Source organism: Mastigoproctus giganteus, chromosome 1, assembly GCF_048544385.1.
Source record: "Mastigoproctus giganteus isolate SK-2022 chromosome 1, ASM4854438v1, whole genome shotgun sequence".
Classification (NCBI taxonomy): domain Eukaryota; kingdom Metazoa; phylum Arthropoda; class Arachnida; order Uropygi; family Thelyphonidae; genus Mastigoproctus; species Mastigoproctus giganteus.
The window spans coordinates 149,156,807-149,181,238 of NC_143575.1; the positions used below are offsets into that span (position 1 = coordinate 149,156,807).

At 38.4% G+C, this 24,432-nt stretch overlaps 1 protein-coding gene and 1 pseudogene across 1 annotated transcript in view; both read left to right on the forward strand.

The window, feature by feature from the left end:
- LOC150091190 (integrin alpha-9-like) overlaps positions 1-24,432 on the forward strand; it is a 570,795-nt gene that overhangs the window by 486,924 nt on the left and 59,439 nt on the right. The window lies entirely within an intron of this gene.
- Positions 2,009-2,157, forward strand: LOC150091191 (5.8S ribosomal RNA; annotated as a pseudogene).

Below are 24,432 nucleotides of genomic sequence, written 5' to 3' on the forward strand. Positions count from 1 at the left end.
TGTGAATTAGGGTCACATTTGCACATCTCGAGTCCAAGGAAGCTCTCATAATTATGGGTAAGGGTTTGCTTACTTCCTTTGCTGCCTCCTTTGATATAACTGGATAGATCCCATCCACCCCAGGTGCCTTTCTTATGTTTATATTTAACCATTTTTTCCTCCACTTTGCTCTCAGTTATTACAAAATCATCTAGCTCACTGCCAGAGTTTAATTCACCTCTGGCATTCCCAGAACTTTTTACAGCACCAAACCTTCATATTATGAATACAGAACTGTACTCTCAAAAGTTTTCCTACAGAAAGGATGAGTGCCATGGGGATCAGTTCTCAGTGCCACCTTGTTTGCAATAAAAATAAACTTAATAACCAAACAGATACCATCTACCATAAATGTAGCTCTTTATGTAGATGATTTCAATGTCTCGTTCCAATCCCAAAGCATGAGAACAATAGAACACCAATCATAAGGCCAGCAATTGGTCTCAGAAAAATGGTTTCTCAATCTGCACACAAAAAGCAATAGGCATGCACTTCTGTAGGAAAAGAAATCTTCATTTAGATCCAGAATTAAAACTTAATGGGCAAATAATCCCAATCAAACCAATCACAAGATTTCTTGGACTTATTCCTGATAAAAAAACTAACTTTTTCTCCACAAAAAATAACTAAGAACAAACTGCCTCATGAAACTAAACATTTTGAGAGTCTTATTGGCAGCAACCTGGGGCACAGATCAAATTACTTTATTGTGGTTATACAGAGCCCTCATAATAATCTCAACTAGACTATAGAGCCACATGTACAACTCAGCCAAACTGAGTGCCCTGAGATGGCTTGATACAGTGCATCATAGTGCTTTACACACAGTATTAGGAGCATATCACACATCAGTAGTCCAAAGCCTATATGCAGAGGCTCATGAATCACCACTGCATCTTCGAAGACAGAATTTGCTGTTATACCATGCTGCAAAGATAAAATCAATACCCATCCACCCAATATGGACAACCTTACATAAACCAAGTTTGAAAAACATATATAGAGTACATCCAAACCAGCAGGCATATATTTAAAAGATCTAATCCTGCAATGTAACTTAAATCTCAGTCAGCTAGCAGTTTCTCCTCTAGTTCCATATTCACCTTGGGATACCATCCAAACAATGTGCGATCTCCATATGTATAATTGGAAGAAGATTCTTTACCTAAACAAAATTACCAGCAACTACATGCAGCCTACAAAGCCCAAAATTGCAATTCTACCCTGATATACACAGATGGTTCCAAAACAGAAACTAAGGTAGGAATAGCAGCCAAGTTCCCAAATACCATCTTCTTCCAACTACTCCCGACTGAGTGCAGCATTTATACTGCAGAACTGGAGACTATACAACTAGTCATGAACCATATATGGCTAACCAACGTCCCCAGCAGTATAATTTTCACATATTCATTCACTGCCCTGCAAGCCTTAACAAATAACAGCAGACTGTATAGTAACCCATCCGACTGCATGGTAAATCCAAAACATACTAGCAAAACGAAATCAAATCATAAGTTTCTGCTGGGTTTCCAGACATGTTGGAATAGACAGTAATGAAAGGGCAGACTAAGCAGCAAAACAAGTGGAAAGCCTGATCAACAAACCATAAAAATACCATCTGAAATAGTGGCAAGAGACAATGGCAACAAAAATGGCAGGAGCAAGCGAGTAACAAATTATTACAAATAAAACTGTTGTTATAACAATGGAAAACCAGTACAATAACAGGCAAGAAGTAATTATACTGAGCAGATTAAGAATAGGACACACCAATGTTACCCACTCCTACCTGCTCCAAGCTGAATCTCCACCTCAATGCTCTGACTGTCAAACAATGCTAACAGTCCAATATAGTCTACTTGGTTGCCCTAACATTACACAAGAATGTCAAATTACATTTAAATCCTTAAAAGCAATGGACACTATTTCATTATGAACAACATTAGCAGATAGACCTAATATATCTGAAGTTTTTCAGTTCCTGAAACTTATGAAGATGAAGAACGCAGCCAGCTGTGAGACTTGGTGTGAGTTGCAGGACACATTGAGCACTGATTTTTCGAACTCACATTGCAGCCTCAGGTACCTCCCAGGTCCTGGCTTGTCTGAGGGTTGGATAACTATATCTGAAGGATTGTCTGCGGCAGTGAGCTCGCCCACTCTCCTACGTGGCCATCTCCATGTGCAGAAGTTGTGCAGTTGGCTCAAGTACAAGGTAGCCGAGAAAGTGACAACCTCTGAAATGTGCTGCTCTGCACAAAAAGACAGGCATGCAGCAAATGGATTCGCTGGCCTAGCATTAAGGCAGTGTGGGGTTTGTCAGCCACCAGTCACTGGTTGCCTCCGTAGCCAGGTGGGCAGGTGTAGTAGTGCGAAGCACATGCTTCTTGATTAGATCAGGGTTCAAGCCCGTGACCACCAAATGTGGAGAATGCGGAAAGGTCAGGGAATGACCACCGCATATTCCCAGAGCAATATGGCCTTAGTTGCTAATGCTCCTAAAAACCAAATAACAACATTTTGTCAGTCACTGATGTGTGACTGACAAATGTTTTATCAAAAATGTCGATCTCAGATCAGACAAGACAACCTGCTAAATTTAAGCATATAAATAAGTGGAGGAAAGGAAATCAACAGGGATTCTCCTGGTAACAGCTAGCGAACAGGGATGAGCCAGCACTGAATTTTGCATCCCCTGCAGGTGTCTGAAAAATGTGCCATTTAAGAGAGAGCATTCTGTCAGTTGATGGAACAAGTCCCCAGAGCAGGTGCAAGGCCCATAGCTGATGCCGTCAGTTACAATCTCCTTGGAGTTGGGTTGCTTAGGAGTGTAGCCCCAAAGTGGGTGGTAAACTCCACTAAGGCTAAATACGGTTATGGGACCAATAGCAAACAAGTACCATGAGGAAAAGTTGCAAAGTTGAAATTGCTCAGAGGCAATAATTTACTATAATTTAATATAAAAATCATAACAAAAGACAGAAATGAATAAACCGTAAATCATGTTTTGGCACACTATAGCCATAGAAGCTGATGCATCAGTAAAATACCCAAAACAACCAACCAATCATCCTTTAACATGCTTTCTTAGCTGCTTTCTGTATCCGGAATCCATCTTTTATTTGCTATGTTTTATCATTGCCAGGTTAAAAATTACATTGACAAATCATACCTTCAGCACCATCTAGCCTTATGCACAGTGTACAATGAAGGCAGATTATTGCTGAAGTAGTGCATTTATATATTAGGCTGGCTGCAGATATGAAATATATTTATCTGTGTTGATCCAGTGACAAAGCTTGGGCTTATTCTCTTTAGAAATGATTGTTTATCCATGAATAAGCCTAATGTAATTAATATTATCTTTAATTGAATACATCATCCAGTAGATATATTTGTTATTCATTAAAAACTTTGTGACCGGTTTTGGAATTATTTGAGTCACTTTGTCAAACGACAGGTAGTCCCGGTTAGTGACTGCTTGTTAAGTGGTGAATAAATCTTTTGAATTTAAATGAATGGCCAGCTGGTGCATTTACAGTTGGAAGAAAAGCTTCCAGTTGTAAATTTTTTTACATAATATATACCCTATTATTGAGGCTATATTATACATTGTTATTTAAAAACATTGGGCCAACATGCCCTAGTATTGGCGGCCTGTGTCAGCCCAATGCAGCATTTAAATAAAGAAGTGGGTTACTATTCCAGTGGAGGTATTTAAACAGTTTCAGAAAAAATAATATCTGTGTTATGGTTTTCTTTTGTGAATGTCTGGACACACTTTTGTCCCCCAGTGACAGAACTTAGGGTTATGTTCTGTACAAGGGGGTGATCATTTAATTCACGGACTGGTGCAAGATTTAATGTTTACCACGTGAACTTTCTATAACTGCCACTACAGGCACTCTTCCTGATCTCTGCTGAGCAGACTCTTTGTGTGCATGCCGGTACTTGTCAAAATAGTGTTAGCATTAGCATTAGTAGAGGCATTTTATGCAAGAAAGCAAGCTTATGCAGCATCAGCCAAAAAAAAAAAAAAAAACCACTTCCACTTCATCCCCTCTGTTCATTCGAAATACCTGTCCAGCTGAGCCTTAAACTTATTTAGGCTATCAACTTCCACGACAAGGGATGGAAGTCTGTTCCACCAACCAACCACCCACCCGCTGGCTAAAGGCAAATTTCCGCACATTTATCCTACATCTGTCTTTCCTCAATTTGAATTTATGCCCTCTCAGGTGATTATTCTCAGCAAGAGGAAGAATCCCATCAGCATTGAGCATGCTCAAACCATTCAAGGCTTTATACACATCTATCAGATCACCTCGCTGGTGCCTAGTCTACAGACACTGTAATTTGCAAAACTTAAGCCTTTCTTTGTAAGAGCACCCTTGTTCCATTCACTAATGTACTCGTTCCAGCAGCTCTACATCCTTCTTGAAATGAGGCCTCCAGACCTGTATACAGTACTCTAGGTGTGGCCTGACCATTGCCTGATACAAGGGAATAATCACCTCCTTATCCCTGCTAGAAAAATTCCTATATATCATGGACAATACACCATGAGCTACTCTTGCAGCCCATCTGCACTGATCAGAGAACTTCATATCTGCCTGCACAACCACCCCCAGGTCCCTTTCATTCTCTACCACTGTCAGTGTAGTACCACAGTGTTGATACTTTGCTCTGGTGTTACTGTTACCCATATGTAGTACTTTACATTTGTCAATGTTAAACTTCATTTGCCACTTCTCAGCCCATCTGCTCAACCTTTCCAGATCCTGTTGCAGCAGCATAGTGTCAGTACTGTCCCTAACAACCCTGCCAACCTTTGTATCATCTGCAAACTTGGACATTAAGCTTGATATACCATCATCAACATCATTTATAAATATAGAAAACAATAATGGACCCAACACTGAACCCTGAGGGACTCCACTAATTACATTAGTCCACGATGAGCAGTGTCCATTGATTACCACTCTCTGTCTGTTGTGTTGCATGAAGAGAGTTTTTTTTAGCCATGTGTTACTGATGATTGTTTTGAAGCAAGTATCATGTTGAACATACAGATTGAACAGCGATATATGATTCCTTATTGCATCAGACTGGGCTTAAATACATCAGAAACAATTAAAGAAATGAATGAAGCACATGGTAATGAGTTGAAAGGATGGCCATATTCTGGTTTGACTGAACTTTCTGGTGTGAAGTAGTTTCTCCATCAAGACAATGCCAGGCCATACAGCTAATATTGTGCAGGCAGTGATCATTGCCATAGATGCCGAGGTTCTGCCACATCTACCTTGTTTACAAACTTAGCTCCATGTGATTTATCCTTGTTTCCACATCTGAAGAAAGCTGTGAAAGGCAAGCATTTTGCATCTGACAACAGTACTTGCAGAGCCATAACAAAAGCACTTCGCAGTCTTTCAAAAAATGGCTTGCAAGAAGCATTTAATGCATGGGTACAACCGTGGCGAAAGTGTGTAAAGTTCAAGGGAGAGTATTTCAAGAAGGAGAAATCCACAGAAGATTCAGATGATGACAATTAAGATAAGATCTTGCACCAGTCTGCAAATTAAATGATCACCATCTCATAGAAACAACTGTGTTTGTCCATGAGTTGACTTGAATAACTGGCTCCTCCGTAGCCAGGTGGGCAGGAGCAGCAGTTCATAGCACACGCTTCTTAATTAGACCGGAGTTCGAGCCCATGACTACCAAATACAGTGGATGTGTAAAGGTCAGGGAATGATCACCGCATATCCCCAGAGCAATGTGGCCTTAGTTGCTAATGCTCCTAAAAACCAAATAACAACAAACTTGAATAGCTAATAATATTTTTAATGAAACAACTCACCTAGTAGGTGAATCCATAATTCATTACATATTTGAAGATATTGTTTTGACCAGTTTTGGACCTATTTTTCCAAAAGGGAAAAGAAAAAAAATATTGTAAAAAAATTATGGTGGAATAGAACCATAGTATATCTGCAAGGTTTACTAAAGTTGATGAAGTTATAGAGCACAAAGGGTGATATTGTACACATTGGGACCAATGATATTAAGAGTAGGAGATCTGAGAATTTACTCAACTAGTAGAGAGCAATATTTAAAAACAGTCCCAAGTTAGAATTGAAAGTGTCTGCAATCGTTCTCAGATATGATAGGAAGGAATGCATGATGAGAGCTTTGTCAATAAATTCAGCCCTCCAGAGACTGTGCAAGGCTCATGGAGTAGAATTTTCCTCAGTGTGGTTTATGCATGTTAACAGAACAGATTGCTTTTACAGGGATGAGATACACATGAAAACGGATGCAAGAATATTATCAGTATTAGTAGTATACAACATCAGTAGTAGCATCAGTGATCACAGGTTAGTTGTTGGAGTTTTAAGATTCCCTAAATTGAATAGGATCAAAAAAAACAAGAGAGAGAAAACTACAAGTGTCGAAGTTGAAAGAAGAGGAAAAAGGGATGATGTTCAAAGAAGAGTTTAGAAAGGTTGTACCTAAGACAGTGGTGAACAGCGTGGAATCAGAATCAAAAGCATTCAAAGACTGTATAGTAGGACTGACAGGGCAGGTGTGTGGAGGACAAGCAATAGAAAGAGATGGAAAGAAACCCCATGGTGGAATGATAGGACAAGAGAGGCTGTGAAAATCAAGAATAATGCATTCAGGACCAACTTTCAGAACAGAAATGATGAGAATAAAGAGAGATATGAAACCGTGAAGAGAGAGGCTAAGAGGATTGTTACCGAGGAAAGAAGACTGTGGTTGGAAGAATAGAGTGAAACTCCATTCTTCCAACTTGGTTTCCAGTCAGGAGATGAGTGAAGTAATGGTTCTAAAGAGGAGTGGCAAGCTTGGCAGATACATTACAGTGGAAGGGAAACAGCTAAAAATGGTTAACAACTTCAAATATCCAAGAAGAACCATTACAAAGACTGGAGTAATAGACGAAGAAATAAGTATAAGGATACAAGCAGGTGGGAATTTCTATAGGCAGACAAGAGGATCTGGAACAGGAACATACCACTGGAGTGTAAGAAGGCCTATTATTGTGTAAGAAGGTCTATTATCAGGCCTATTAAATACCAATTCTGACATATGCATCTGAAACTTTGACTATGGGGAAAAAGGATGGAAGCAAAATTCAGGGAGCAGAAATGAGATTTGTGAGGAGCATAACCAGAAAGACAAGATGTGACAAAATCAGGAATGATATGATTAGGGAGAGAATTCAGGTTGAAAAACTCTAGAATAGGATTGAATAAGTTTGAAATGGTTTGGACATGTCAAGAGGATGAACGAGAGGCATTAAATGTTTGATTTACAATTAAGGAACAAAAGACCAAGGGGAGACCAAGAATGAGATGGCAGGACATGATAAAGACCGATGTCATTAAGAGAGGAGGAAATAGGAGTGAAATCAACGACAGAGAGAAGTACACGGACAGGGCATGGTGGCGAGGCTTCATACGTCGACCCGTGAAATAGCGGGATGATGATGATGAGCACACAACGTCAGCTAAAAAAAAAAAAAAAAAAACAAAGAAAGCAGGCCAACATTTTGCGTATCATCAGTCTAACCTGCCCATCCACTCTAGCAGTTTATCTAGTTCTTCCTTGAAAATAGTCACATTCACAACATCAGATGGGAGTTTGTTCCGCCAATCAATCACCCTCTGGTTGAAGCAAATTTATGCACAGCTGACCTGCAGTGATATTTCCACAATTTGAATTTATGACTTCCGATATGTATAATCAGAACAACAGGAAGGATTCCATTAGAATCAGCTTTACTGGTAGAATCCTCTAAAAATCCTACTCCATTCAAGGCCTTAAACATCTCAATCATATATCCTTGCAACCTAGTCTCCAGACACTGCAATTTGCAAAACTGAAGCCTTTACTGGTACCTTTTGCTTACCTTTTTTTTTTTTTTTTTTTTTTTTTTATGTGAACCCCAAACACGAGAGGTATTACAACCTATAGTACTTAGTACCGTGCTTGGGTTGGAGATTGAGAAGACGAAAGAAGATATTTGTTGACATTGGACTTGAACGTCTGTAGATTGTAATTTTCAGGAAATACGTATGAAAGAAGGTTGTTCCAGAAAACGGCAGTTGAATGAACAAATGAGGAAGATGAAAAGTTGGTTCTGTGGGTTTGAAGTTGGACAGTAAATGCATGTTGGCTGGTGGCGGCACGTGTTCGTACTGTTTTGAAAGAGAGAGCGGGAATTATAGAAGCTAATTCAGAAGAACAGTACCCATGGAAGTATCTGTAGAAGAGGCATGCAGCAGAAACAGTGCATCTATGAGACAGCGAGTGGAGAGATTCTGTTAGAGATGAATCATTAATTAACCTAACTGCCCTCTTCTGAATGGAATCAAGAAGGCTGAGAGAGGTTTTGGGGGCACCACCCCAGATGTGGGAACAATATTCCATGGCAGGGCGGATTTGCGATTTATACAGAGTGAGCAGCTGTTTGGAAGAAAAGTAACGCCGAGAGAGAAAGAGAAAACCAAGTTTTTGGATGCAGAGGAAGCAATATTTGTAATGTGCTTTGTGCCAAGAGAGATTAGAAGTCAGGGTAATCCCCAAAAGAGATATATCCTTTTGCCTAGAAATTGGAGTGTCACTAAAGATAAGCATAGGAGCAGAAGAATCCTTTTTGCGAGATATAAGACAAGACTGAGTTTTAGAAGGGTTGAAATCAACTAAGTTGTCTTTGCCCCACTGGAGAATTACCTGAAGATCGGCATTTAAGGAATTGGTAGCAGATTTTCGAGAAGTTGAAGCTGATTGAGCAGGACAAGGTTTCTCAAAATGGAAAGTGGAATGCAATGTGCTATCATCGGCAAAACTATGGATAGGATTTCCAGTCAATGGAAGAAGGTCATTGATATATAAGAGGAAAAGAGTGGGGGAAAGAACTGAACCTTGGGGGACACCGGCATTAGTGGAGAAGTTAGAAGACAGAGAGCCATCAACCATCACCCTCAGTGAGCGATCAGAGAGAAAACTGGATAACCAATTACTAAAAACAGTTGGCAAACCATAAGATGGAAGCTTGTTTAGAAGACCTTTATGTCAAACACGATCAAAAGCCTTTGAGATGTCAAGAGCAACTACTTGTGTTTCACCGAACCTTTCCATTGAATTAGTCCATAAATGGGTAACATAAGCCAGAATATCACCAGTGGATCGACACTGACGGAATCCATACTGGTGATCGTTGATCAGACGGAAGGTTTCTAGGTAGTTTAAGAGTTGGCGGTTAATTGATTTCTCCATTACTTTAGAAAGAGTAGAAGTAATTGCAATGGGACGATAATTGGATGGGAGGGATTTGTCACCCTTTTTAGGAACTGGCTGGATATGAGCAAATTTCCAAGCAGAAGGAAAAACACCTTTAGAATAAGAAAGTGAAAAAAGGTGGCAAAGAATAGGAGTAAGTTCAGGAGCACAGGTTTTGAGAACAAGTGGAGAAATACCATCAGGACATGGAGCTTTCTTAGCATCGAGATTCATCAAAATCCTTCTGATATCCTTTTGATGGAAGACCACAGGAGGCATTGAATGGAGTGTCTTGGGAATGGTGGGAGGTGTTTTACAAAGATCATTAATACATGAGCTGGAAGAAAAATGGGATGCTAGCAGGTCAGCTTTATCATTGGCTGAAGTGACAACAGAACCATCTCGTTTGGACAGAGGTGGGAGCAGAGATGGGCAAAAGTTGCGGCCGATAGATTTGGCAAGAGACCAGAATGCTCGGCTACCATTAGGGCAAGAAGCAAGTTTTCTACTCTTAGCCTGTTCAAACTGTAGTTTGGACTGATTAATAACTGCTTTACAATTGTTGCGAGCTTTGGTGTAAGCAGAAAATGAAACTGAAGAATTAGAAACAAGCCAATTACGATATGCAACATTCTTTTCTTGGACAGCCTTAGCACATTTATTGGAAAACCAAGGTTTAGATAAAGGACGCAATTTTAAAGTGGAGTGTGGGATAAAGGATTCCATTCCTGCAAGAATAATTTCACTGACACGATCTGAGCAAACGTTGACATCAGAACTTTTGAAACAGTAATCCGACCAAGGAAAAGAAGAAAAGAAATCTCGCAGGTCATCCCATTTTGCATTCTTGTAATGCCAAACAACACAAGGTTGGGAATAGGCATGAGATAAAGGTTCCATTGGAGAAGAGACAATCACCAAGTTGTGATCTGAAGTGCCTAAAGGAGCTCTCACTTCGACCGTGTACTTAGAAGGGTTGTTTGTGAGAAAAAGATCAAGCGTATTGGCTGTATGATTAGGATTGTCCGGTATTCTTGTAGGTAAATGAACAATCTGTGCTAGGTCATTAGTAATTGCAAAAGCCTCAGCATCTCGACCTGCTGGGTCGGTGTGACTAGAAAACGGAAGCCAGCTGGGGTTGTGAACATTAAAATCACCAAGGAAAATTACCTCACTGTTCGGAGAGTTGGACTGGAGAAAGTCAAGTTGCAACGAGAGGAAGTCAAAGAGCTCCAAGTGATTATTCGAGATGGGAGAACGGTAGAGACAACAAATGAATTTGACACAATGAGGTAGAGAGATTTTAAGCCAGAGAAGATCAAAGAGAGGAGATTCCAAATTGCCAAGTCTCTGACAGGGAATATCAGAACGGACATATGCACAAGTACCACCTTTGAGGCGAAAGGAATCATACAGCGAATAATTTGGGCATCTGAGATGAGCAGTAGTTGAATTAACCGATAACTGAGATTCTTTCAGAAAAAGTACATGAGGTTTGGCAGACTGCAAGTGGAAATGGACATCGTTGAGATTAGAATTGAGACCACGTATATTTGTGAAATGAATTAGGAAGTCCTTGGGAGGTTGAGATCGTTTCGCAGATAAGCTTGCTCTATTAGTTTGACAATTCCTGGTGTATTCAATAGTAAGAAAAAGTGGGTGGGACATCCCACCCACTTTTTCTCACTATTGTATGAAGTAATGAAATTTTTGGATATGGCGTACATGTGGTAAGAATATACCCAGATCCTTGACATAACGTGGCCTCGACAATGCTCCCCACATACACACTACTCGGACTCCCTCCAGTCACTATCTGGCAGAGTAGAGGTAGCACTAGCTGATCCGGAAGCCTCTTGCAGGAATGGAATAATTTATCCCACACTCCACTTTAAAATCTCATCCTTTATCTAAACCTTGGTTTTCCAATAAATGTGCTAAGGCTGTTCAAGAGAAGAATGTTGCTTATCGTAATTGGCTTGTTTCTAATTCTTCAGTTTCATTTTCTGCCTACTGTAAAGCAGTTATTAATTAGTCCAAACCAGAGTTTGAACAGGCTAAGAGTAGAAAACTTGCTTCTTGCCCTAATGGTAGCCGAGCATTCTGGTCTCTTGCCAAAGCTATTGGCTGCAACTTTTGCCCATCTCTGCTCCCACCTCTGTCCAAACCAGATGGTGCTGTTGTCACTTCAGCCAAGGATAAAGCTGACCTGCCAGCATCCCATTTTTCTTCCAGCTCATGTATTAATGATCTCGGTAAAACACCTCCCACCATTCCCAACACGCTCCATTCAGTGCCTCCTGTGGTCTTCCGTCAAAAGGATATCAGAAAGATTTTGATGAACCTTGATGATAAGAAAGCTCCAGATCCTGATGGTATTTCTCCACTTGTTCTCAAAACGTGTGCTCCTGAACTTACTCCTATTCCTTGCCACCTTTTTTCACTTTCTTATTCCAAAGGTGTTTTTCCTTCTTCTTGAAAATTTGCTCATATCCAGCCAGTTCCTAAAAAGGGTGACAAATCCCTCCCATCCAATTATTGTCCCATTGCAATTACTTCTACTCTTTCTAAAGTAATGGAGAAATCAATTAACCGCCAACTCTTAAACTACCTAGAAACCTTCCATGTGATCAAGGACCGCCAGTATGGATTCCGTCAGTGTTGATCCACTGGTGATATTTCGGCTTATGATACCCATTTATGGACTAATTCAATGGAAAGGTTCGGTGAAACACAAGTAGTTGCTCTTGACATCTCAAAGGCTTTTGATTGTGTTTGGCATAAAGGTCTTCTAAACAAGCTTCCATCTTATGGTTTGCCAACTGTTTTTAGTAATTGGTTATCCAGTTTTCTCTCTGATCGCTCACTGAGGGTGATGGTTGATGGCTCTCTGTCTTCTAACTTCTTCACTAATGCCGGTGTCCCTCAAGGTTCAGTTCTTTTCCCCACTCTTTTCCTCTTGTATATTAATGACCTTCTTCCATTGACTGGAAATCCTATCCATAGTTTTGCCCAATGATAGCACATTGCATTCCACTTTCCATTTTGAGAAACCTTGTCCTGCTCAATCAGCTTCAACTTCTCGAAAATCTGCTACCAATTCCTTAAATGCCAATCTTCAGGTAATTCTCCAGTGGGGCAAAGACAACTTAGTTGATTTCAACCTTTCTAAAACTCAGTCTTGTCTTATATCTTGCAAAAAGATTCTTCTGCTCCTATGCTTATCTTTAGTGACACTCCGATGTCTAGGCAAAATGATATATCTCTTTTGGTGATTACCCTGACTTCTAATCTCTCTTGGCACAAGCACATTACAAATATTGCTTCCTCTGCATCTAAAAAACTTGGTTTTCGCTTTCACTCTTGGCCTTACTTTTCTTCGAAACAGCTGCTCACTCTGTATAAATCACAAATCCGCCCTGCCATGGAATATTGTTCCCACATCTGGGGTGGAGCCCCCAAAACCTCTCTCAGGCTTCTTGATTCCATTCAGAAGAGGGCAGTTAGGTTAATTAATGATTCATCTCTTATAGAGTCTCTCCATTTGCTTTCTCATAGACGTACTGTTTCTGCTGCATGCCTCTTCTACAGATACTTCCATGGGCACTGTTCTTCTGAATTGGCTTCTATAATTCCCGCTCTCTCTTTCAAAACAGTCCGAACACGTGCCGCCACCAGCCAACATGCATTTACTGTCCAACTTCAAACCCACAGAACCAACTTTTCGTCTTCCTCATTTATTCATTCAACTGCCGTTTTCTGGAACAACCTTCCTTCCTTCATACGTATTTCCTGAAAATTACACTCTACAGAAGTTCAAGTCCAATGTCAATGAATATCTTCTTTCGTCTTCTCAACCTCCAACCCAAGCACAGTAAGTACTATAGGTTCTAATACCTCTCGCGTTTGGGGTTCACATAAAAAAAAATATATATATATAGAAAACAATGTTGGACCCTGCATTGAACTGTCGGACACTTCACTGTTAACATTAGTTCAAGAAGAGGAGTATCCATGGATAGCTACTCTCTTCTTCTAGTCAACAATCCCATTATCCCTAAGAGATAAGCGGATGAGATTATACAAGCACAAGCAGTGAATTTCTAGCTCCAAGTTTTTGAAGACTTTTGCTGGTTTATTGACTTAACTGTCATATTGTATCACTCTATAAGTAGCTTTATCCACCTAGTCATGCTCATTAATTTATTTTTTAACTAGAGATTTTGTAGGTTAATACTTAATATATGTAGAACCTTCGTAGCCAAGTGGTTAAGAGTGGGACTGCAGTAGCACATGCTCCTTGAGTAGACCAGAGTTCAAGCCCCTGACTGCTAAATATGGTCGATCTGCCAACTGGACCAGCATGGCAGATTATGGTCCATTTCCCTCAACACGAATTGTTGAGGAGGCTTCCATCCTGCAATGATTTGATAACGGCTGCAGTTTACCTGTTTTTTTATATGTAGAACCACTGTTTTGTTGAATCTTGCTGCCATATATATATATATTATATAATTAACTTATAACTCCAAATCACTTGTTGGGCATATATCTTTGTATATATATAACTAATTTAACATTTTGGTTGTTAGGTATTGTGTGACATATATTCCGAACTTATTAGCACAAAGTATAACATAAAACTACATAGCGTAATAGAAATCACTGCATTTAGGAATGTATTAAATTAGTGTAGTAATGAAAATTAATTAATTAAATTTATTAATCTTATTAATTTCCATTGTTAATCAATTGTATTCAACTGGAAATCATGCCAAAAACTAGCACAGTAAAGCAACAGGCACAAAGTAGCAGGAGTGTTATGGCCTAGAGGAGAACCGAAGAGAATGAAAAAATGTGCAACTTATGAAATGTTTGCAGATCTTTCTGGAACAGGACAAGTGCTAACCAAAGAGGCTGTCTTTCTGTATGTTAGGTGCAGAGAGTGTCAAGAAATTATGTGCCATCTCAGCATGCTGATTTGCATGTATGAGAGTTTGAAGAATTGGGTAGATGCCCTCGAACGTATTAAAGTGGGGGACCAATCAAGCTCTCAGATGCCCATATCTAGGAAATAAACTCATACACCGACCATTGAACAAAATTTACTGTAACTAAAATTTTTACAAATATAAAAATATAATATAAAACAAATTATTTATAATAAACTAATGACTGTACATTACGGAATACTAAAAACTGTAATAAAAGATCGTTTACAATAAAATAAGCTAAAATATAAAATTAAAAGTGCTAAAAACCTGAGCTTTCGAGAGCGTCAACTCTCTTCTTCAACAATAATATAACTTTCTGCAACATCTCCTTAAATAGCATGTTCACGGTACTTCCACACGTGGTATTTCTCCACGTGGTTCAATCGGCACATGGTCAGAACTGGAAGCGGAAATGTCTCGGGTACGTGGAAAAGAAAATCGTTCATCCGAATTTAATACAATTGTTTCAAAAATAGGATGAATACACGTCAGTTTTTAAAAAACCCATGTGTAGAGGTCAATACACCCACTATAATTCAGCACAAGCTGGACAATACAAGAATAGTGTAGCAAAAGCTTTATTTGACAGAGTAAGATCACACTGTACTACTTCTGAGGATAAAGAGAAAGAAATTAATCGTGTCACGGCAGAACTTAGAAAGTGCAGATACCCCCAGAGGATCCTGGATAGATATAGTAGAGGGGTGTCCGAGCATAGGGAGTCTTTCGTCCCGGTAGCCACCGCATATATCCCCTACTATCCGGGCCTTACTGAGCATCTGGCAAGAATTTTACGGGGTTATAAGACACGCTGTGTACAGCTTCCTGGGCGGAGGCTATGCACAGCTGTGTCTCAGGTCAAAGACCGTATACCAAAAGATCTCAGTAGTGGAGTTATTTATAGAATAGAATGCCCGGACTGTGGGGAGTGTTATGTGGGGGAAACAAAACGACGGCTTAGGGATCGCCTGGGGGAACATTTAAATGCCATAAGAACCGCTGACTACAGTAAGTCTGCCGTGGCCGAACATTTTTGGGAGAAGCAGCATCAAATCTCTCTGGAGGACGCTATTATTTTGGATCATGCACACGGATACTGGGAACGTAAATGGCTCGAGGGTTTACGGATTGGTTTATCCAGTAAGAATACCATGAATAGAGATAGAGGCATGCGTATTCATCCTATTTTTGAAACAATTGTATTAAATTCGGATGAACGATTTTCTTTGCCACATACCCGAGACATTTCCGCTTCCGGTTCTGACCATGTGCCGATTGAACCATGTGGAGAAATACGTGTGGAAGTACCGTGAACCTGCTATTTAAGGAGATGTTGCAGAAAGTTATATTACTGTTGAAGAAGAGAGCTGACGCTCTCGAAAGCTCCAGGTTTTTAGCGCTTTTAATTTTATATTTTAGCTTATTTTATTGTAAACGATCTTTTATTACAGTTTTTAGTATTCCGTAATGTACAGTCATTAGTTATTGTAAATAAGTTGTTTTATATTATATTTTTATACTATTTCTAAAAATTTTAGTTACAGTAAATTTTGTTCAATGGTCGGTGTATGAGTTTATTTCCTAGATATGAGTTTTCCCGACCTCAGAGGCCTCTTTCAGGATATTCTCAGATGCCCAACTAACACCAGAGCTCACTCTTGTGCATCAGGCAACACAACGTCAATCTTCAAAGCAGAATGAGCTTGTCCCACAGGAGCTAGTTATTGTCGGTGACTCTATTGTCAAGGAGATGGGTAATATATTATGCAAAAAGGATAGATAGAATAGAACCATGGTATGTCTGCCAGGGGCAAAAGTTGATGACACTGAAGAGCAGATATCATTTTTAAGGGCACAAAGGGTGATATTGTTGTACGCAGTGTCACAAATTACATTATGAATAGAAGATCTGCAGATTTACTTAACAAGAAGAGGTCAATGTTGAAAAAAAAAAGTCGCAAGTTGGGGGTAATTTGAAAGTGTCTGCTGGAATCTTGCCCAGACACAATAGCCTTGTCAATTTGGCCCTGGAAAGATTGTGTAGGGCCCATGGAATAGAATTTTTTTCAACGTGGTCTGTTCTTGTTAACAGGAAACTGCTTCTGCACGGATGGGATACCATTAAATACAAAGGGTGCAAGGATATTGCTGATGCTATCGAGACAGTTTTAGGTGGATCAGAAAACTGCTAGCCGGGGGGGGGGGGATTTACAGACTAAAAGATTAACGGTAGCCACAGCCAGAGGTGAAAGTGATTCTTGCACTGCTTCTATTGGAATGGACAGCAGCCTGAAAAGCAAGTTGCTGCAGATTTCAAGAACTGCTGGAAGTTATCATGAAACAAGTAAATACATGGTCTGTGTTAGGGTTACTAAGAATAAGAACAGGTGCATGCATACTTCCATGTATGCCAATGCTAGGAGTATAGTAAATAAATCTGATGAATTTGAAGTGCTGGTCAAGACATCAAAGGCAGATATTGTTGGGATATCTGAGACATGGTGTCACACAGGTATAGACAGTGCAGAATTGGAATGTGTACAATCCAATTTGTACACATTCCAATTCTGGAATGGTTATGGAGGAGTTATGCTGTTAGTTAAGAAAAACATGAAATCTAAGGAAGTGCATCCAGTTGACATAGATGGACAGTGTAATGTTCAGCCAATTTCGTGTGACATAACCACTGGGAAAGCAAAAGTGAGAGGAGTGTTTTATAGGCTTAATGACTGATGAATACAACGAACAATTGTACAGGGGAAATAGACTGGGAAGTACATCAGAATGTCTTATGAGGGGTGATTTTAACTTCCAAGATATTGACTGGAACTAGTGGGTTGGTCACTCACACACTAGTAAGACTTCTGTGGATGTATTGGATGATTGTTTTCTGCTGAACCATATTCAAGAGGCAAACAGAGAATAATACCCTTAATCTGGTTATCAGCAGTGACTATTCATGCATTAAGAATTTGCAGATAAAGGAACCATTAGGTGGCAGTGATCACAGTGCACTGATGTGGGATTTACTTAAAGATGTAACTACCATCATTGATGAAGTGAAGGGTTTCTGCTTTCATAAAGTTGACTACAGTGGTCTCGGATAGTTTTTTAAATTGTATACAGTGGGACTAACTGATGGTGTTACCAACAGCAAATTCTGAATGGGAAGCATTCAAGGGATTAATCTGGAAGCTACTAGGCTTTTCATGCCAACTAAGAAATAATGTTCAAGATTTGGGCCTAAATGGATGTCATATGATCTATCATATGACTTGTGGCAGAGAAGGAAAATGCATCAGATGCATATAAATTATCAGTCAACACAGAAGTCTATGGTAGATATAAGCTAGTCTGTAATCAAGTCACAAGAGATGATAGGTAAGTGAAGGCAGATTACAAAAAAACTTTTGTCAAAGGATGCTAAGAAAAACAGCAAGGACTTCTTTACTTATATAAACTCTAGAAAGAAAGGGATGAATCAGGTTGTTCCATTTGATATCGATGGTTCAACTGTTGATGATCCTAATCAGATAGCTGACAAACTGAACTGGTATTTTGCCTCTACATTCACACATGAGGAATTCTGTAGGGAAGTTAAACTGTAACAGGGAGCTTAATGATTTTGTAATAACTGGGTGCAAAGTGGAGGAGAAATTGTTGAAGTTAAATACAAGAAAGGCAGCTGTGGTGGATGGGATCTATCCAGTTATATTAAAGGAAGTGGCAAAGGAAGTAAGCAAACCCTGAGCCATAATTATGAGAACATCCTTGGACTCAGGGCAGGTCCCAAGATTGGAGATGAGCAAATATGCCCCTAATTCATATAGGGAGATGAAAGAGTGATGCAAGTAATTACAGACTTTTAGTTTAACTTCTCTTCTGGGAAAATAATGGAGTCACTGGTTAAAGAAGCATTTCAGGATCATCTGGACAAGACTGCAGTAATAATTCATACACAGCATGGGTTTGTTAAGGGGTAGTCTTGTCCGATCAATTTGATTGGATACTATGATGTGGTTACAAAGTAACTGGATGCAAAAAATTAAAATATGGATGATTTAATGGACTAATAGGGGAGAAGAGTTGTCTGTTAATGCCAAAAGTCCGTTAAATCGAAGAGGGGTTAAACCTGGGGAGGCATTTTTTATTGTTCTTAATGTAAAAAAAAAAAGTTTTAATATAATATACAGTACTGTAAAATATAAAATTATTAAATTATAATAAAGAATATGTAATATTATGTTGTAAATATAAAATGTTGCAATTTGGCTTTTGATTTACGGATATCAGAAACAGTTTTTTTTTTTTTTAAATTACACAAACACGTGCTACTGAGATGCCTTGTCCTAATTTCTCAATTAGCTTTAATTTCTGTGCCACATTTAAGTTCACATGCTTTCTTTTAACTCCTCTATCACTTGATGCCATTTTAAATAAAGATTGCAAAATTATTTAATAAATAGTTACAATTCAGAAATCACAGAAACTCTGTATACAACCTGACTGCACGATAGCTTGAGGCTGACAGACCGAAACAAAGCGAGTTGGTAGACCTGCAATTTAATGCCCTGAGTTGTGTTCAGCTTGCAAATCACCGCCTGCTCATATCTGTTATCTGTAATCTGGGAAAACAGCTAATTGAACATGTTTTCAGAAAGAATAAAAAAAACAATTTCCTGAATTTGATTATAAAAATAAAAGTAAGTAATTATCAAAATAATAATGGAAATAGGTAATTATTATTAATTTTTAATTAATAATAACACTGAAGTTTTGTATAACCTAAAAAAATAAAATGGCCGAGATTAATATGTACATTACTGTATTATTATTTGTCCGGTCTGTTATGTCGGGGGTCTGTTAAATTGAGGGTTTACTATACTTGGATTTCAGCAAAGCTTTTGATATTGTTGCACATGGAAGACTACTGTACAAATTTGAGCAGTATGGCAATAAGGGCAAGTTGCTACAATGAATAAAAGGGTGGTTGAGTAGGAGATGGCAGAGAGTGGTAATAAATGGACACTGCTGTACGTGGACTAATGTTATTAGTGGAGTCCCCCAGGGTTCGGTGCTGGGCCCATTGTTGTTTTCTATATTTATCATTGAAGGTATATCAGGCTTAATGTCCAAGTTTGCAGATGACACAAAAGTAGGCAGGGTTATTAATGAAAGTATGCTACTGCAACAGCAGCTAGAAAAAGTTGGGCAGATGGCCTAAGAAGTGGCAACTGAAGTTTAACCTTGACAAATATGAGGTACTCCATATGGGTAGCAATAACCCTAGAGATACGTACCGTGTGTGGTACTACATTCAGGATGGTAGAGAATGAAAAAGACCTGGGGAGTAATTGTACAGTCAGATATAAAGTTTTCTGGGCAGGCCATGGGGTCTTGTCAGTGATATATAGGAATTTTGCTAGTCGGGAAAAGGAGGTGATTATCCATTTGTATAAGGCTGTGGTCAGGCAGTGCCTTGAGTACTGTGTACAGGTCTGGAGGCCTCATTTTAGGAATGATGTAGAGTTGCTAGAATGAGTATAGAGAAGGGCAACAACATTGGGGTGGGGAAGAAAGGCTTCCCCTTTCTTACCAAGAAAGGCTTAAGGCCTCGAATGGGTTGAGCAGGCACAATGCTGATGGAATTCATCCTCTTGCTCAGATTACAAACCTGAGGGGGTATAAATTCAAATCAAGGAAAGACTTGTAGAATAGATGTGCGGAAATTTGATTTTAGGCTGCAGGTAGTTGATTGCTGGAACACGCTTCCATTTGTCGTTGTGGAAGTTGCTTAAATAAATTCAAGCTTAAATAAATTCAAGGTCAAACTCAACAAACTTTTGGAGTGAATGGATCGGTGAAACGGGATTTTTTTTTTTTTTTTGGCTGATGCTGGTGCTTTCTTGCATCATATGCATCTATTAATGCTAATGTTGATTTGTATAGCAGTCTTTAATGTGCAATAGTATCAAAAGCTTTTCTGAAATCTATGATATCAAAATTATTTTATGCATCCAGTTCCTTTGTTATCGTGTCATAATACTGCTCAGTCATTCTCCTCTGTGAGGTATTGGGTTGTTTTTTTTGGTCAGAATGAGTTGTGAAATTTGCATTATGCCATAACATTTTTTTTCATGTTGCATCTTTAAACAGCGCCTCTGTAGCCAGGTGGGTAGGAGCAGCAGTGCGTAGTATGCGCTTCTTGATTAGACCGGGGTTCGAGTCCGTGACCAGCAAGTATGGAGGATGCGGAAAGGTCAGGAAATGACCATCGCATATCCCTGGAGCAATATGGCCTTAGTTGCTAATGCTTCTAAAAACCAAATAACAAACAAACAAGCATCTTTAAACTGCAATATGCAGTTTTTTTTTTTTTTTTTTGTTTATTTCATTCCTTTCGGGATACACGATCACACTCACATTTATCTGAAACTGTGGCATAACATGGTGTAGTATATTGAGGTTTCACTGTAACTTCTAAGGAATCCTATCAGCTGAGTTAATGTACAGTGTACTCTCATTTCTTAGTTATCTCAATTAACAAACAAACAAACAATATTCATTACACATGTTGTTTGTTTATAGAGATGATTCGAATTTCTATGAAACCACATCTTCATATCTGTTTTCCACCTGTTAGTTTACTCTGGTTTTATATTTCAGTAATTGTTTAGTTTTTCTTCTTTACAGTTAATGTCAACATTCTTCTCAGAGGTTTATAATTATTTGTTCTATGTATATCCATTATGTTAAAATTGGAAAAGTTATTCTTTCTGTTGAACAAAAACTTGTTCATCATAAACACAACAGAGGTGCTAAAGTTTTCACTTTAATGAGATACTACAAGGTTGATAAAAAAAATATACACAATTTATATTAAAAAATAAGAATACATTAATCAGTTTTCAGAGTTTCCAATAGCATATGCTGTAATATACTTTTATGAATATGAACACTTTTTTTTCCAGATTATAAATTATCTGGATAATTTAAAAATGTTTCAGATTATCCGGGAAATTTTATTTCCCACCCATCCTGAATAATCAAGACAGTCTAATATAAATAAATTTTGTCCTAGGTTGTCACTATTTAAAATTTAAAGTAGATGTGTTATAAATTATTATTGTAATAAAAATGGGAACATCTTTTACAATTAAACTGTAATGTTCTAAATTTGGAATAAATTACTTTTTTGAAATTTAATAAACAATTTAAAAAAATATTATTTTAAATTTAAATAGTTAAAATATAATTAAAATTCCAGCCAGGCCTCGCATAACGCAAGTTTGATTAACGTGATTTTCAGTTAATGCTATTTGAAAAATTATACCATTTTACACGCAAATTTCCAGTTAACGCGATCTTTTTTTTTTTTTTTTTTTTTATGCGATAGTTGAAAAAGATTTGAATCGCGCGTTAAGCTTACCGCAAGTCATACGGTCAATAAACAAATGTTTGCCTGCTGCCTGCCTCGGTGTGTTCCATCAACAATCTTCCGATTGTTGATGGAACACACCTGTTTGTCTCCTGCTAATAAAGTCAGCCGCCTCCATAGCCAGGTGGGAAGGAGCAGCAGTGCGTAGCACACGCTTCTTGATTAGACCGGGGTTCGAGCCCGTCGCCACCAAATACGGAGGATGTGGAAAGGTCAGGGAATGACCACCGCATATCCCGGAGCAATATGGCCTTAGTTGCTAATGCTCCTAAAAAAACAAATAACTAACTAACTAATTAGCTAATAAAGTCAATGCACACTTGCATAAAAATTCAAATTTTTAAATGAGCCAGATGAAAATGTTACCGCGAAGGAGATAACGGTAAAAGAATTAGATGAAATCTTTTGTATCGCAGAGAACCTGAAACAAAAGGTTTGAGGTTTTCTGCGATATTTATTTCGCCAGGGCCCAGAGAAGATTGTTGTCGGCTATCGGAAATTGATTGATGAAAAGAGAAAGTCAACACTGTTCAAATATTTCCGCAACAGTAATTTCTTCATTGTGTATTTTATGTCAGAGAGGTTCCCAAACTTTCTCGATTCACAGTGCCCTTAGTGTCTCAGTAATTTTTTCAAGGCACACCCAGACCAAAAGAAATACCTAACAGTTCCGTTTAGTAGTTAGGTCCAAACAACTTAATAAGAAATGCTGAAACTGTGAACTACCTTGAGCTAGTAGTTCGCGCGGTGTCTGAGAGATGTCGAGTATTGCTGTGTTTCCCTCGAAAATTTTAAATATTCCGCAGCGCGCAGTTTGGGAACCGCTGTTTTATGCAATAAGCATTTAATTCCATAATTATTTTCATTATCTTTTACATTGTATACAGTTAAAAAGTTATTTACGAGGTATTTTTAAAATTCTTTATGGACATTCCAGAAGGTCAAGGACCATAATTTTTCCTATTGATTATTATATTCGATTAACGCATTGCCGTTTTGTGCGATGCGCTCGTGGGACGAATTAATCGCGTTAATCAAGGCCAGCTTGTATAAGGAACATCCAGGGGCTCACATCTGGTGAGTGTGGGCTTGGCACTTCTGAGCTGGATATCATCATTCTTCTTTTTCTTGGTGATTCCCTTCTACTTCTCTCTCTCTCTCTGTAATTCAGAAAATTTTTTTTTGGCTGGTGCAGCATAAGCCTCAGGTTTCCTTGTGCCATATAGGGCTAATAATAATAATAATAATACTGTGTCTTCACAGTAACCTTCTAAAATTCCTGCACACCAATGTAGAGATCCTTATTGCAAGCAGGAAACAATGAAAAAAAAGTTTATTTATAGTTGGGCAGTAAAGTGTTTAATTACAGTAGTAGTAGTAGTAGTAGTAGTAGTTAACTTTTCAGTATCAACGTAAATATCAAATTCAACAAAACATACGAAATTCTATATCTTGATATAAATTGCCTTCATAAGGAATTTTATCATTAGAATCAGTATGTATATGAAGCGAAACTTGTGACAACAGTGTAAATGTAACACTTTTCTTAAGGGATTTATCCTATACTGTATTATACTATCATTTAAAATTTACATCAGCGAGCTCAAACATTTCAGTATCTTGCTTAAGGCTTTCTCCACTTATATGATGACTGCAAATTTTGTAGATTACAAATTGTCTGGCCCACCTTATCCAGAGGAATCTATATAAAACACATATCAGTTTCCATATAAGTGGAAACTGATATATGTTTTATATAGATTCTGGCTACTAGAAGAAATGCAGGCTGCCTGGTATATATTACTACATAAAGAAAGAATCTGACAGTACTGGAATATATAATTGTGAAGTCAGACATGAAATTCTCTGAGCAGTGTAGACATGCTGCCAGGAGAGCTCATGGGGTTTTGTAAATGATATACAGAAACTTTGCTAGCAGGGATAAGGAGATGATTATCCTTTTATACAAGGCCATGGTTAGGCTGCATCTTGAGTCCTGACATGAGTCCTGGAGGCCTCACTTTAGGATGTAGATCTGTTGGAACGGATTCAGAGAAGTGCAACCAGATTAGTGAAGGGAACAAAGGGTGCTCTTACCTAGAAAGGCTTCAGCATCTCTTGACTTTATGCCCCTTGACTTTAAGTTGAGGAATGATGGTTGCAAGATAGATGTATTGTATGGAGGTTAGCCTTCAGCTAGCAGTGGTTGATTATTGGAACAGGCTAAATTCAAGGGAGAACTAGACAAATTCTTGTAGGGTACATTTGGGTGAACTGGTTTTTTTTTTGCTGATGCTATATAAACTTATTTTCTTGCATCGCTTGCCATTACTACTTCTATTATATTGATAACTGTAATTCATCATCTTAATTTTCTTAACAGTCTATTAGAATTGTTTCCATTATTTTAATTTTGGACATTTTTATATGGTGCAATTTATTCTTACAAGTAAAGAGATATAGAATATTAAATGGGATAGGATTGCTTGAATGTTAAAACTCAATATTTTTCCCTTTCTTTCAAAAGATTTCTAAAATATATTTAATGAAAAATCATCAGGTTAGGAAGAAAACTTGTGAAAAATTATGGAATATTAAATTCAAGGACAAGCACAGCACTTTCTGGCAATTAATTTAGTTAGATAT